The 14,525-nt window shown below is 41.9% G+C and overlaps 1 protein-coding gene and 1 long non-coding RNA gene across 3 annotated transcripts in view; one reads left to right on the top strand and one right to left on the bottom strand.

The window, feature by feature from the left end:
- CCL28 (C-C motif chemokine ligand 28) overlaps positions 1-14,525 on the top strand; it is a 29,085-nt gene that overhangs the window by 6,817 nt on the left and 7,743 nt on the right. The window lies entirely within an intron of this gene.
- Positions 2,052-3,387, bottom strand: LOC123577012. The gene is made up of 2 exons (XR_006701677.1): positions 3,073-3,387; positions 2,052-2,967 (listed from the first exon to the last, which is right to left on the bottom strand). It is a non-coding gene; the product is annotated as an uncharacterized LOC123577012 (long non-coding RNA).

The following is a 14,525-nucleotide window of genomic DNA, read 5'->3' on the forward strand; positions in this document are numbered from 1 at the left end:
AGTGTTCTTTATACTGGTGTTTTGAGAACTTTCTTTCTTTTTTTAATGTTTATTTTTGAGAGAGAGAGAGAGAGACAGAATGTGAGTAGGGGAGGGGCAGAGAGAGCGGGAGACACAGAATCCAAAGCAGGCTCCAGGCTCTGAGCTGTCAGCACAGAACCCAACACGGGGCTCAAACTCACAAACCATGAGATCATGACCTGAGCCGAAGCCGGGCTCTTAACCGACTGACCCACGAAGGCGCCCCGCAAACTGCATTTCTAATAAGCCCCCGAGTGATGCCATTCCTGCAGCTCTGGGAATCACATTTTGAGTGGCAAGAGACTATACGATACATCCAAGTAAGAGAGGAGGCTAGTTCATCTCTCTGTAATAACAGAATCATTTCCTTAAAAACTAGAATCTAACTTTCACATCACAGATTTGATGTGAAGTGTTTTAGTGTTCATCTGAACAGATCTTGGGCAGGAAATCTTTAAAGCCTTGGTCCAAAATTGGATCATAGGCAGAACCAAATCAGGGACAGACAATCGTGGCAAATCGCCCACCCAACTCTCTGACACTTAATACTGGAAACATTACAACAACAAAACATTTGGGACATAAGACCTTGACCAAACACTGATAATCTTATTTCCAAAAAAAAAAAAGGAAAATAATTTTAATAGCATTATAAGCCTTAAAACAAGATAAAATGAAATAGAAGACATGAGAGCTTAGTTCAGCTCAAGAGACATTTATTGAGCACGAATACCAGGCACTGTTCTGTGTGGTGTGGGCACACAGATACACTGAGGGAGCTCACAGTCAAAACACATAGTCCTTGGGGCGCCTGAGTGGCTCAGTCGGTTAAGCAGCCGACTTGGGCTCAGGTCATGATCTCGCGGTCTGTGTTCGAGCCCTGCGTCGGGCTCTGTGCTGACAGCTCAGAGCCTGGAGCCTATTTCAGATTCTGTGTCTCCCTCTCTCTGACCCTCCCCCATTCATGCTCTGTCTCTTTCTGTCTCAAAAATAAATAAACGTTAAAAAAAATTAAAAAAAAAACCATAGTCCTATCAACCCTTCATTGTATACATGGTGACAGGAAAGCACAGGATGCTGTGGCACCACGGACTCACATAAGGAAACAGCAAGACTGGGGGAAAGGAGACTTGATGAAGTCTTGAATTCGGGCAGTGGTAACAGGGATGAGAAGGTGGGGGACAAATCTGAGAAATGTCACAGAGAGTAAAATATACAGAAGTTTGTGACTGGCTGTGGAGTGCCGAAGGGTTTCTGGCTTGGGTAGCAGTAAATGACCTTTCAGTGAGACAAGGAAAGGAAGGATGTTTCAGTGGTAGCAAATAATGTCTTCAGTCCGGGATTTATGGAGTTATCTAGAGCCTGTGGACTATTCGGATGTATGTTCAACAGCAGTGGACGGACACCTGGGTGTCTCAGTTGGTTGAGCATCCGACTTGATTTTGGCTCAGGTCATGATCCCAGGGTGGCGGGATTAAGCCCTGCGTTGGGCTCTGCGCCGAGCATGGAGCCTGCTTAAGATTCTTTCTCTCTCCTTCTGCTCTTTTCCCCCACTCATGCTCTCTCTCTCTCAAAAAAAAAAAAAAAAAAAAAAAAAAAAAAAAAAAAAAAAAAAGACAAAACACAGCAGTTGAACATACGTCAGGATTACTGGCATAAAGGGTAAAGTAGATAAAGATATTTAAAAGTTACCGACATAGGTAGTAATTCAAAGCATGAGATGTGAATGGAAAGAAGAGTAGAAGGTCAAGGATGGAACTTTGAGGAATAACTGTTGAGGAGAGGAGGGGTTCAAGAGCAGAGAATGCAATTTCTCAGTATTAGGAGAATTAGGAGAGATGCGTATTTTGTTAATCTGGGATATGGAAAATTTCCAGGAAGGAATGGGCACCAATGTCACGTGCAGAAAGGAGGTCCTGTAAGATAACGTTAGAAAAACATCTGCTATTGGAGGTATCCTGAGGGCAGGTACCATGACTTACTAATTTTTGTATATTTAGTGCTTAGAACAATAAAAGACACAAGGTAGGTACTACACAAATGCTTATGGAGTTTTATTGACCTATCACTTTCATTAGTAAAATGATGAGTTTATTCAAACCATTCAAACTCAAAAACGTTTGAGATAGTGTCGATATTTTCCCAAGGGAGTTTTTCCTTGACCTAACCCAAGCTAAATTTTCAGTAAAAAAAACAAAATAAATAAAGAAAACTTATCAATCCAATGAAGGAAGGGGGGGGGGAGGATGATAAAAAGAAAACAAAAAAATAAGGCGAATAAGTAAATTTAGCCAAAAGGTTAGTGTCACAATATTAATAGTAGAAAAGTAGAATTTAGGCAAAAACTTGCAGTAGGACTAAAGGAATTTTACAGAAGGATAAAAAGTATCAGTTCATCAAGAAGGTACATTTAGACCTGTCATGCAAGTGCAGGGTCAAATTTTGGGTTTTTTTTTTTTAATTGTAGGAAGGCTGACCTTTGAACACCCTAGGAGTAAGGAGCCCTACTTCACCCTCCCCTAGAGGAAAATCCCCACATAACTTTTGACTCTCCCCAAACTTGACTAATAGCCTACCCTTGACCAGAAGCCTTACCAGTACCATAAACAGCTGATACATATTTTGTATGTGACATGTATTATATACTGTACTCTTAAAGTAAGCTAAAGAAAATGTTAAGAATACCCTAAGGAAAATACATTTAAAGCACTGTATCAAAAAGAAATCTCTGTATAGGTGGACCGACATGGTTCAAGCCTATGTTTTCCAAGGGTCAACTGTGTCTTATTCATCATTTTTTTAGTATAAACTTTTGTTCTCAAAAATATTGCCTGAAAATATTATTTATCTCAATTACTGAGTTTTTTGGGCGTCCCTGTAAATTTTGTCCGAGGCTACCGCTTCACTCTGATCCCGGTTGTGGTCCAGAAGGGTACTTGGGTGCATCTGAAAAATATAACTCCAAGTGATAAATTGCAAACGGGGACAGTATCGGAAGAAAAAAAATCTGACATAATCTCGACACCAGTGTGAGATTTTTAACATACCCACCTCGGAAACGGACAGATCAATCAAAAAACTAAAAATTTCCCGCAGCTCTATGAAGGGCAGCGGCCGGTAGCCCAAGCCGGAGCTGGGTACTCCGGGCCTCAGTCCGGGCCGCCCAACCGCGGCCTCAGGACGCTGGGCGCGGAGGCTGGAGTCGCCAGCGGCCTGGGGAGGTCCCAGGCGACGCCGAGCAGGTGCCTGCAGTTCCTCAGGCGGCCGCCATAAGAGGCTAGCGCTTTCGGGTGCCCGTGGCCCCTCCCCTGGGCGTGGTCCTTATTCTCCTCGGGCAGCTTCTCCGCGAACGTCCTCCTCGGCGCCGCGCGCACCACCCACGGGCTAACAGAAAAGCCGCCGGGCCTCGCCAGTGGCGCCAAGTCCGCTGCGCACGCGCAGAGGCAGGAGGAGCGGCGGGTTGTGGCTCCGGTATGTCACAACAGGCACCACCCGCTTCTCGCTGCAGCCGCTCTCCCTCCTCCTTCCCGTCCTTGGGCTCGGGATCCGGTTCCAGCACCAAGGCTCTGGCTCTCGGCCTCTCCTGCTTCATGGCCGCCACGACCTCAGACACGTGAGCGTGATGACCGTAAAGCGCCGCGACGTCGTGCTTTTGTTTTTTTTTTTTTCCCCATCTTTGGTTTTTGTTTGTTTTAGTTTCCTACGATGTTTCTTTTCCAAGTTCTTGGTTGAACGTTTGTTTTTTTTTTCGTGCGTGTGCAAATAAATGCACTTAGGCTAAGTTTATAACCCAGCCGTTATAATAATGAATAGCACTTACACTTTTCAAAATATTTTGTGATTTTTTTCTTTGACCTATGAATCGAATACGTTTTTTTAGTTTCAAAACACATGATATTTGTAAGTTTATAACTATTTGGTATATTATTTAGGTTCAAGCTTTTTTTTTTAAATTTTTTAACGTGTATTTATTTTTGAGACAGAGAGAGACAGAGCATGAACGGGGGAGGGGCAGAGAGAGAGGGAGACACAGAATCGGAAGCAGGCTCCAGGCTCTGAGCCATCATCCCAGAGCCCCACGCGGGGCTCAGACTCACGGACCGCGAGATCGTGACCTGAGCTGAAGTCGGACGCTTAACCACTGAGCCACCCAGGCGCCCCTAGGTTCAAGCTTTTAAACGGTTACTTCGCATAGGAACCTCCTCTTCAAACACTATTAAGAATGAAAAAGGAGCCCTGACTGGAGATAATACTATGCAACTTTGTGATGTAGAGGAGAAAAAAACCCTTTCATTCTACCCTTAATAGGTTCTTGACTGGGGTCCGTGTAACAAAAGGCATTAAAAGAGGGAAAGCATACACATCTATATAAGACATGGGAGCCTTCATAAGGAAATGAAAACCTAAAGAAGCAGTTTGAGTCAACACATAATTAAGTGGGGCAGAGTGGTAAATTGTGGAAAAGTGATAAGACGAAGGTATTTGGGCCAGGGCGGTTAGTGACCACAAAGAGAAGAGTTAGTTTAACAGGATTTGCACAGATTTCTCTTGGCCTCAACTTCCCCACTCAAAGGGAGGGGTGAAGTGCCGCCCTCTAGTGATAAAAATGCCTCTCTTCCTCCTGGTTCAGGGAGGGCACCTTTTACTTGGGAGTTTTATCTCCTGCTTGTAGGAAAGTTAGAATGCCCTTTTTGCATTGCTAATTTTAAGTGGTTTTAACTTAATATGATAGAGTGACACTTTTGGGGGTGGAGTTTTCCGAATACCTTTAGTGAAATTAAATTAGAAATTGTCGATGAAATGGACAGTTTCTTAGAAGACTAAGACACCAAGATTGGAGAAGATATAGGAAACCCCAAAAAAGCAAATAACTGTTAAATCAGAGTTGAACATGTTGCTCTCAAACAGACATCAGGCCTAGATGGTTTCAGAGGTTTTACCAAACATTGGAGGCACAGACAATCCACAAACTCTTCAAATAATAGAATAATAGAGACAGCTACCCAATGCATTGTTGAGATTAATACAACCTTAATACCCAAAACATTCAAGGTTGATATCAGGGGATAAAAGTATGAGCTAATCTTGTCTATGAAAATAAATGCAAAATTTTATTTTTTATTTTTTTATTTAAAAAAAAAATTTTTTTTTCAACGTTTATTTATTTTTGGGACAGAGAGAGAGCATGAACGGGGGAGGGGCAGAGAGAGAGGGAGACACAGAATTGGAAACGGGCTCCAGGCTCTGCGCCGTCAGCCCAGAGCCTGACGCGGGGCTCAAACTCACGGACCGCGAGATCGTGACCTGGCTGAAGTCGGACGCTTAACCGACTGCGCCACCCAGGCGCCCCTAAATGCAAAATTTTAAAGTAGCAGATCAAACTCAGAATCATATACAAATTAATACATAATGACCAAGTATGGTTTATCCTAGGAGGGCAAGGAAGAAAGCAGATTAATCCATTATATTAATTAAAAAATTTGTTTATTGAGGGGCGCCTGGGTGGCTCAGTCGGTTAAGTGTCTGACTTGCGATTCATGAGTTTGAGCCCTGTGTCCGGTTCTGTGCTGACAGCTCGAAGCCTGGATCCTGCTTGAGATTCTGTGTCTCCCTCTCTCTCTGTCCCTCCTCCACTCACCCTCTGTCTCTCTCTCAAAAATAAATAAACATTAAAAAAAATTTTTTTTTATTTTGTGTATTGAGTTTACAATGGGTTAAGCACTGTCTAGGCATTTAACAAAGTAATTAAAGGATTAAAGGAGAAAAGCCTTCTATTTCTATACAGGAATTGAGAAAGAAGAGATAAAAACATCTCTTTACCTAGAAAACCAAAGACTATCCACTCCAAACTCTTACAACTAAAAAAGTTCAGCAAAGTTGCTGGATACAAGAGCAACATAAAACAATCAACAGCATTCCCACACATCAAAAATAACTAGTTAGAAAACACAGTTCTTGGGGCACCTGGGTGGCGCAGTCGGTTAGGCGTCCGACTTCAGCCAGGTCACGATCTCGCGGTCCGTGAGTTCGAGCCCCGCGTCGGGCTCTGGGGCTGATGGCTCAGAGCCTGGAGCCTGTTTCCGATTCTGTGTCTCCCTCTCTCTCTGCCCCTCCCCCGTTCATGCTCTGTCTCTCTCTGTCCCAAAAATAAATAAACGTTGAAAAAAAATTTTTTTTAATAAAAATAAAAAAAAGAAAACACAGTTCTTCAAAAGACCATTCACAGTAGCACAAAACCTATAAAGTACCTAGGAATAGATGTAGGATAAGATATACAACAATATTTTATTATTTTCTTCATAAAGGTCTTGAAGGACATTGAAGAAAACCTGAATAACTAGAGAGATAATTCCGTATTTATGGATGGGAAAACAATATTTTTCAGATGTTAGGTCTCCCAAGATTTAGTTCTAAATTCAGCAGAATTCCAACCAAAATTTCAAAGATTTTTGCAGAACTTAACAAGCAGATTCTGAAGTTTATAAGAAGGGTAAAGGGCCAAGAACAGTCAAGACAATTTTGAAGAACAAGTTGGGTGGGGAGACTTAACGGTGTTAGATATTAGGATTGATTAAAAAGTCACCTTAATTGAGACAGTGTGGAACTGATGCAAAGACAGATAAATAGAGCAATGAAACAAGAGAAAGCTCAGAAAGAGACCTATGTGTATATGGGAACACGAAGACTTAAGGGGTGTATATGTATCAGTGAGACTGGGTGGTTCCGCTGTGTAAAGGAAGCAATCTTGCCAACAAAAGATCCCTCTGTACCAATATAGACAAAAGAACACAATATATTATTGAGCGAGCATTAACAGATTTACAAGCCTGAAAGTGACTATGAAGTCAGAACAGAATCATGCACATTTCATACAGGAAACAAGAAGGCTCCATGCTCAGTGTAGAGCCTGATGACCCATGACCATGGGATCTTGACCTGAGCTGAAATCGAGTCAGACCACTCAACCAACTGAGCCACCCAAGCTCCCCAGGTTGGTAAAATTTTAAATGACTTTATGAAATGTTGTTGAGAATGTGCACAAATGGAACTTTCATCCACTGCAGGTGGGAGTGTAAGTTGGTGTGATCACTTTGAGAGAAATTGGTCATTATCAAATACAGTAGAAGGTGCATATTTCTTCTCTGTAGGCTTCCAATTTTAGTATATGTGCTGCCAAAGCGAGTATATCCTACAACCTAGTGATTCCATGTGTAGGTCTATTCTCCTCAGAGCAGTGGTTCTCCAAGTGCGTTCCAGAATTAGCGGACTCAGCATCACCTGGGAAGTTGTTAGACATGCACATTTTTAGGCCTCATCCCAGATGTACTGAATCAGAAACCTCAGGTGGGAGAGGGATTGACAGCAATCTGGTCTAAAAAACCTTCCAGATGATTCTGGTGCACGTTTAATTTTGAGAACCACTGCATTAGAGGAATTCTCATACAAGGCCCAGGGAGACATAGAAAACCAAGCAAAGCTTAACTTAGTGGTTTTGAAAAGTGTCAGGCTATCTGGATTCCAATTCCAGCCCCACCATTTTTTGGCCCTTTAATCTGGAGAAAGTGATGTAGCTTTTCTGTTAGTAACCCATCTATGAGATGGAGGTAAATCTAGTACCTTCTGCATATAGTTGCTGTGCATGAATTAATTCACATATGGCAGTGGCTGACACAGAGTAAGCACTCAACAAATGTAGCCTCTTATTATCATTAGGATATTTATTGCAGCCTTGCTTGTTATCAGTAAAGTATTGGAAAAAGATTTCTTAAAAATAAGGCTGAAAGCAAACATGGAAAAGGATTAAAATTGGTAAAATCTTGAATGGGGTGTATAGGTGTTGTATCATTCTTTGTACTTTTCTGTGTTGAATATTTTGATTTTGTTTTTTATTTATTTTTGAGAGAGAGAAGGGTAGGGGCAGAGAGAAAGGGAGACAGAGAATCCAAAGCAGGCTCCAGTGCAGAGCCCAACACAGGGCTTAAACTCACTAATCCCTTGTGGGGTTCAAACTCATGAACCATGAGACTGTCACCTGAGCTGAAGTCAGGCGCTTAACCGACTGAGCCACCCAGGCACCTCTCTCTATGTTGAGTATTTTGGAAGCAAAGGACGAGAGCAGAGGGTGTCATCAGTTCTCTCTCCACACTTAGATTTCCACAGAAGATTGTTAAAGTAAATCATGATGTCTTCATTAAAAATATTTCCATAGGGGCGCCTGAGTGGCTCAGTCAGTTAAGCCTCTGACTGGCTGAGGTCATGATCTCACGATTTGTGAATTCTAGCCCCACATTGGGCTCTGCTCTGACAGCGAATAGCCTGCTTTGGATCCTCTGTGTCCCTTTCTCTGCTCCTCCCCAGCTTGCTCTCTCTCTCTCTCTCTCTTTCTCAAAAATAACTGAACATTAAAAAAAAAATGTCCTCGAGATTACTGAACTTGTGTTTTTGGCATATATATTCCTCTTACAATTTGCACTCACAATGTATAATTTCACCAAATTTGAATATATTCTATCTTTCCCCACATTTGTGCCTTTATACTCATTGTCTCCTCCACATCTACTGCTCTATTCAAACTCTCCCTCTTTCAAGTCCCCAGCTCAAATGCTACCTCCTTGATAAAGATGTACGTGGATCTCTGTTATAATTTTCTTTTCTGCCTGTGAATGCAGGACACTCATTCTATTTCTCACGTAGCCCTTGCCACATTCTGCCTTATGTTAGAAGTGTTTCCCCCCCTACTTTGTCTCACACTTCTTATACAGTAGCAAATTGTCTTTTAATGGGGCAAAGATTAGTATAGTCTACAAAAAATTGGAGAATGATTCAAGTATTGAGTTCAATTTACTGAATACACACATCAGATGCTACCCATGGAAATTATATGGTCCGGGCTCCACCGGCTGGTGAATAGCCATTATGATGTTCCGAGTCCCCACCTTGTTGCTTAGTCAGTCATCCCACATGTTTTTCCCAGGATTCTCCAGTCCAAATATTCTTGATAATTCTCAAATTGTGGGTTGTAGAAAAAGGGCTTTTCCCTCTAGGAATCTGGGAGAGGTGGTCTGATAGGGTAGGGATGCTGGCCTCTCACGTGATCAGTGCCCCTACCTGCAGTATTCTGGTGCCTCTTCTGGGCAGCTGCTGTTGACCCACTGCTTACTCACTGGTGGTTGCCTCCTTCCCCCAGAGGGCTGACCTTAGACCGGCAGGGAAATGCATCTACTGTTCTCATAAATCACCTTTTCAAAGAGATTCCCAGGTGGAGCTATTGGGATGACACACTCCGGAGTGTCCTTTCCAAAGCAAAAGGGCATGTCTGGGGCAGTTAGGAAAGGGGGTGAGGGTGGAGCGGAAAAAGCCTCACAATAAACCTCAGATCTTTGCTCGTTCATACCTCTGGGCCCTGCAGCTTTATTAAGCCCCCTCTGCAAAGCCTTCTTTCTTATTTGCAAAAATTTTCCCATATTTCCCTCAAGGAGCCCCTACTCCATCAGACGGGTCTGTGTTTAAACTCCAGCTCTGAAACAAAAATAGGTTCTTTCCCGTGGGATTCCATGCTTTGTGTAGTGGTGGCCCTAGGGTGGTCTTTTGGGGAAGGTGTAGTCTTCTAATCCCTCATCAGCTTGCTTCCCCAACCAAGTAACTGTATAAATTGAATTAAAACTCTGTAAATGCAGAAGAAACGCCACTTAATCCCTCTTTTCAACCTTATTGCCACCTCTAAATCTTTCCTATCTGGAAATTCTGGATCATCATTGCAATCAGAGGAAGTTGCTGACCATTCTTTGAAATGGGAAATACTCTGACAGGACGCTGATCGAGAAAACCTGTAGGGGGCGCAGTTCTCCAAAAGACTCTTGGCATTGCCCTCGTCCAAACTACCCTGTTAACAGTCTACGCGGCCGAACTTTTTGAGCATTCTTCAGAGGATTCCATCTCTCCTGACTTTTTATATTTCCAGCTGCCTCAGGAGGGCACCAGTCACATCTGCCAACATGAAATAAATCTGGCCTGCCTCTTGCCTTTTGATAGTTAATCCGATTTAGGTTAAATGATCTCCAGGTGAGCCTGTCCTACCTTCATTTATGAGAAATGTAATCCAATTTACTGCTGAATTTACGTGCTTTTCTGGCTTGAAACTATTCCTTGAATTGATGTCAGCACTCCGATAACTCAAATTCCTAATCACACAGATCTGCCAGTATTTCTTAATTCCCACAATGCTTCTGAAAGTCCATTTCATATATTATAGTCGCTTGGGTCACAACTAATAGCAGTGGTCTGAGTGTTAGCTCTCTGAAGCTAGTGACTCTTCATCTGTCTACTCCCAGGGTCTAGCTAGCGACTGAGTCTATAAGAATTTACAAGTATATGTATTTGGACATTACTCTATAAGAATTCACATAGTGATTCTTAGATAGTAAGACAGTGAATGAATGGATGGATACACGAATAAACCCAAAACTTTGGGATTTTAAAATAGTTTGACTTGGAGAATAGGCACCATAGTGTAGCTGAAGAAACAATTCATTTTAGGAGATAAATACATTAATAAATGAAAGGACAACCAATGTTCTGTGCTCCTATAGCGCTTAAAAATGGAAACAATTCACATACCATAAAATTTACCATTTTAAAGCATACAGTTCAGTGGTTTTTTAGTATCGTCACAGAATTGTACAACCATCGCTACTATCCAATTCCAACATGTTCATGTCTCCCCCAAAAGAGACCATGTACCTGTTAACAGTCCCTCCCCACTCCCTCTAACCCCCAACTCCTGGCAACAACATCCTGTCTCTATGGATTTGCCTATCCTGGACATTTCATATAAATGGAATCACACAATATGTGGCCTTTCGAATCTGGTTTCTTTCACTTGTAACCCTATTCCACTTTACACATCAATCTGCTAACGTTTGTTTTGCTATGTTACGATTATTTGCTGACCTCCCTGCCTCCCACTGGACTATTAAACATTTCAAGAGCAGAAAGTTTGCCTTGTTTATTTCAACATTTCTAATGTCCAGGACCTGGCACAGAATGGACACTCAATAAATGCTTGATCTTCCTATTCCAGTCAGTCTGGTTTATTGGTGTTTGGATGTGCCTCCATGCACACTCCTTATATGCATAACAAAATGAAAGCCCTTTACTGCATCTAGATGCAGAGCAAAGAGGCTCTCCTCCTTAAGGCTATGAGACTAGGGTCAAGGCATTTCCCTAAGGCTCTGGAGAGGATCTGAAGGCAGCACAGAGGTTCTTGTACCATAGTTGATGAGAGTCTTGCCAGAGTATCCTTGCCCTGGTCTAAGACACCAGCTTCTATGTGTTGGACTTGGACTCTGTGAGTTATACAAGCAATAAAAACATTCTTTTCTCTCCTACCCCAGTGCTCTGGACACACGGTTCCTTCTACTTGGACTGCTCCACTCCCTTTCTCAATCAGGTTAATTTTTACTCCACTTTTAGAATTGAGTCCAAACTGATGCCTACCTTGTCTTTCCTATTCAGAGTTAATTTCTCTAACTTTCTGTGTTTCTATAGGACTTGGTTCAGATTTCCATAGCGTTGGAGGTTTAAAAAAATACAAATATTGCATGCCAGTTAAAAAGTTGCCCCCCCTCTGGAAGTGGTCTTTGCTTATAAATTCGGGCATATATAATTCCATAATTTTTCCTCTGTGTATGTGTCACATTCTTTTTATAAAAATGGGGTCATTTATAGTTATTATACTGAAACTAGCTTTTCTCCCGTAACAATAAAACAATAAATTGTGGATATTCATATATCTTAGTGCATACACACACACACACCCCTCATCCTTTATTCCATTTGGATGTACTATTACTTATTTGTTGGTAGACATTTAGATGGTCTCTAATTTTTTGCTATAGTGAACAGCTGTGCATCTGTCTTTATGACTTGTGGGAGCCTTTTGGAAGAACAGAATTCTATAAGTTCAATTATAGTGGGCTAAGAGGGTTGTATCCTAAGCATTTAATTCTAAATGTGCCTCCACTACTATAGCCTCTTGAGGACACGGACATACTGTTATATTTATTCTTGTATCCCCCACTTACTGGCATTGTGCCTAGAACATTTTACCTGCACAATAAATATTGTTGAGTAATTAATGAATAGGTGAATAAATGAATAATAATGGAAAGTTTTGATGCTCAAAAAGTGAGTCACATAAACATTCTTAACTTCATATTCAGCTCCTCTACTCCATAGTTGTGAGGGACCTGATGTTTCCGTGTGGACAAAGCATGGATATTGAGATTTTCCCCTATCCTAAGGGTAGGTGCCTCTATTGTTTAGAGCTGACACTATGAAGAGGTCAAAACATTTCTTTTAGCACCTAATTCAGGAGCTAATTTCTGTTATCATGAGGCTGCCACCTGCACCCACTGTCGGCTGTAATTTCTAAAAAATATTTTTAAAATTCACTGCCCTCTTGGTGGACTGGGAAGCATAGGAGAATACCGTGTGCATGTGGCATGTAGGAGTTTGCAGATACACGTTTTAACTTTTTTTTTTTAATGTTTATTTATTTTGGGGACAGAGAGAGACAGAGAGCAAGTGGGGGAGGGGCAGAGAGAGAGGGAGACACAGAATCTGAAACAGGCTCCAGGCTCTGAGCTGTCAGCACAGAGCCCGACGCGGGGCTCGAACGTACGAACCATGAGATCATGACCTGAGCCGAAGTCGGACGCTTAACCGACTGAGCCACCCAGGCGCCCCCAGATACACGTTTTAGTAGGGGATCGGATTCCCTTTCATATTTGTGTTGCCCTCCTTACATCTGGGTAACGTAAGCAACTCCTACCTTGACCTCCTTCTCCAGTCACTCTGCACCTTAATGCATTTTGCTTATCACTGCAAGATGGATTTTCCTAAAACTCTTCTCCTTTCCCAAATCTTTAATGATCCCCATTTCATAAAAGATAAACCTCCTTAGACTGACATTCAGGGCCTCATTGGTGTGACCTCAGTCTATCTTTTGAACCATATCCCCAATAGCTTACCTTCCTAGCTACTCATTTCAAACAGTGTGGTCTATTTTTCTCCATTCCCTAAATACATCTTGGTCTTTCCTATCTCGGAATTCTTGACCATGCGCTTTATTTAGTCTTGACAAGTCTTCATTTTCTCCACCTATCCAAATTCTTAAAGATTCATCCAAGTCCTTCCCTGGTAGGAAACTTCAAACCTGTTCCAGGGACCCGTGTGGTCTCTCTCTTCTAAACTGTGTGAGACACTCTGTCAACCTCACTTCTTTCAACTCGAATCAGGTCCGTCTTCAACCCTGCTAGCATCGTTGTCTGGAGCTATTTTTCATCTCTTCACTTGTTTTGTGTCTTTGTGTGAACTTAATGTTTTATCTTCCCCAAATACAGTGTAAGTTCTAAAAGGGAGAGACATGTCCTGTCCCAGGTCTGCATTCACAGAGCCCTCAGTGAGTGTGTGTGCCTTGCTTGAGTGGATTAGCATTCTGTTTCTCTGAAATCTACAAAGAGAGCCAGGACCAGGTCGTTGTCTATTTGTTGTTTGTTGTCTTTACTTTTTGTTTTTAAATTCCAGCAGAGTTAACATGCAGTGTTGTATTAGTTTCAGGTGTATAATATCGTGATCCAGCCATTCCATACATCGCCCAGTTTCTCATCACAACAAGTGCACTCCTTAATCCCCATCACTTATTTCATCGTCTCCCCACTCCCTTCCCTCTGGTAACCATCAGTTTGTTCTCGATAGTCAAGAGTCTGTTTCTTGGCTTGTCTCTCCCTCTCTCTGTCTCTCACTCTCTCTCTCTCTCTCTCTTTACCTTTGCTCATTTGTTTTGTTTCTTAAATTCCACATATGAGTGAAATCATATGGTATTTGTCTTTCTCTGACTGACTTATTTCACTTCGCATTATACTCTGTAGCTCTACCCATGTCATTGCAAATGGCAAGATTTCATTCCTTTTTATGGCCAAATAATATTCCATTGTATATACATATACTGCTTCTTCTTTATCCACTCATCTATTGATGGACACCTGGGCTGCTTCCATAATTTGGCTATTGTAAATAAGGCTGCTAGAAACATAGAGGTGCATGTATCCCTTTGAATTAGTGTTTTTGTATTTTTCCGGTGAATACCCAGTAGCGTGATTGATTACTGGATCATAAGATATTTCTATTTTTAACTTTTTGAGGAACCTCCATATTGTTTTCCATAGTGGCTACACCAGTTTGTCTTCCAACCAACAGTGCATGAGGGCTCCTTTTTCTCCACATCCTTGCCAACACTTGTTGTGTCTTGTGTTGTTGATATTAGCCATTCTGATTGGTGTGAGGTGATATCTCATTGTATTTTTGATGTGCATGTCCCTGATGAGTGATGTTGAGCCTCTTCTCATGTGTCTGTTGGCCATCTGGATATCTTCTTTGGAGAAATGTCTGTTTCTATCTTCTGCCCATTTTTAAATTGGATTATTTGTTTTTTGGCGTCCAGG

The sequence above is a fragment of the Leopardus geoffroyi genome, chromosome A1, assembly GCF_018350155.1.
Source record: "Leopardus geoffroyi isolate Oge1 chromosome A1, O.geoffroyi_Oge1_pat1.0, whole genome shotgun sequence".
Classification (NCBI taxonomy): Eukaryota; Metazoa; Chordata; class Mammalia; order Carnivora; family Felidae; genus Leopardus; species Leopardus geoffroyi.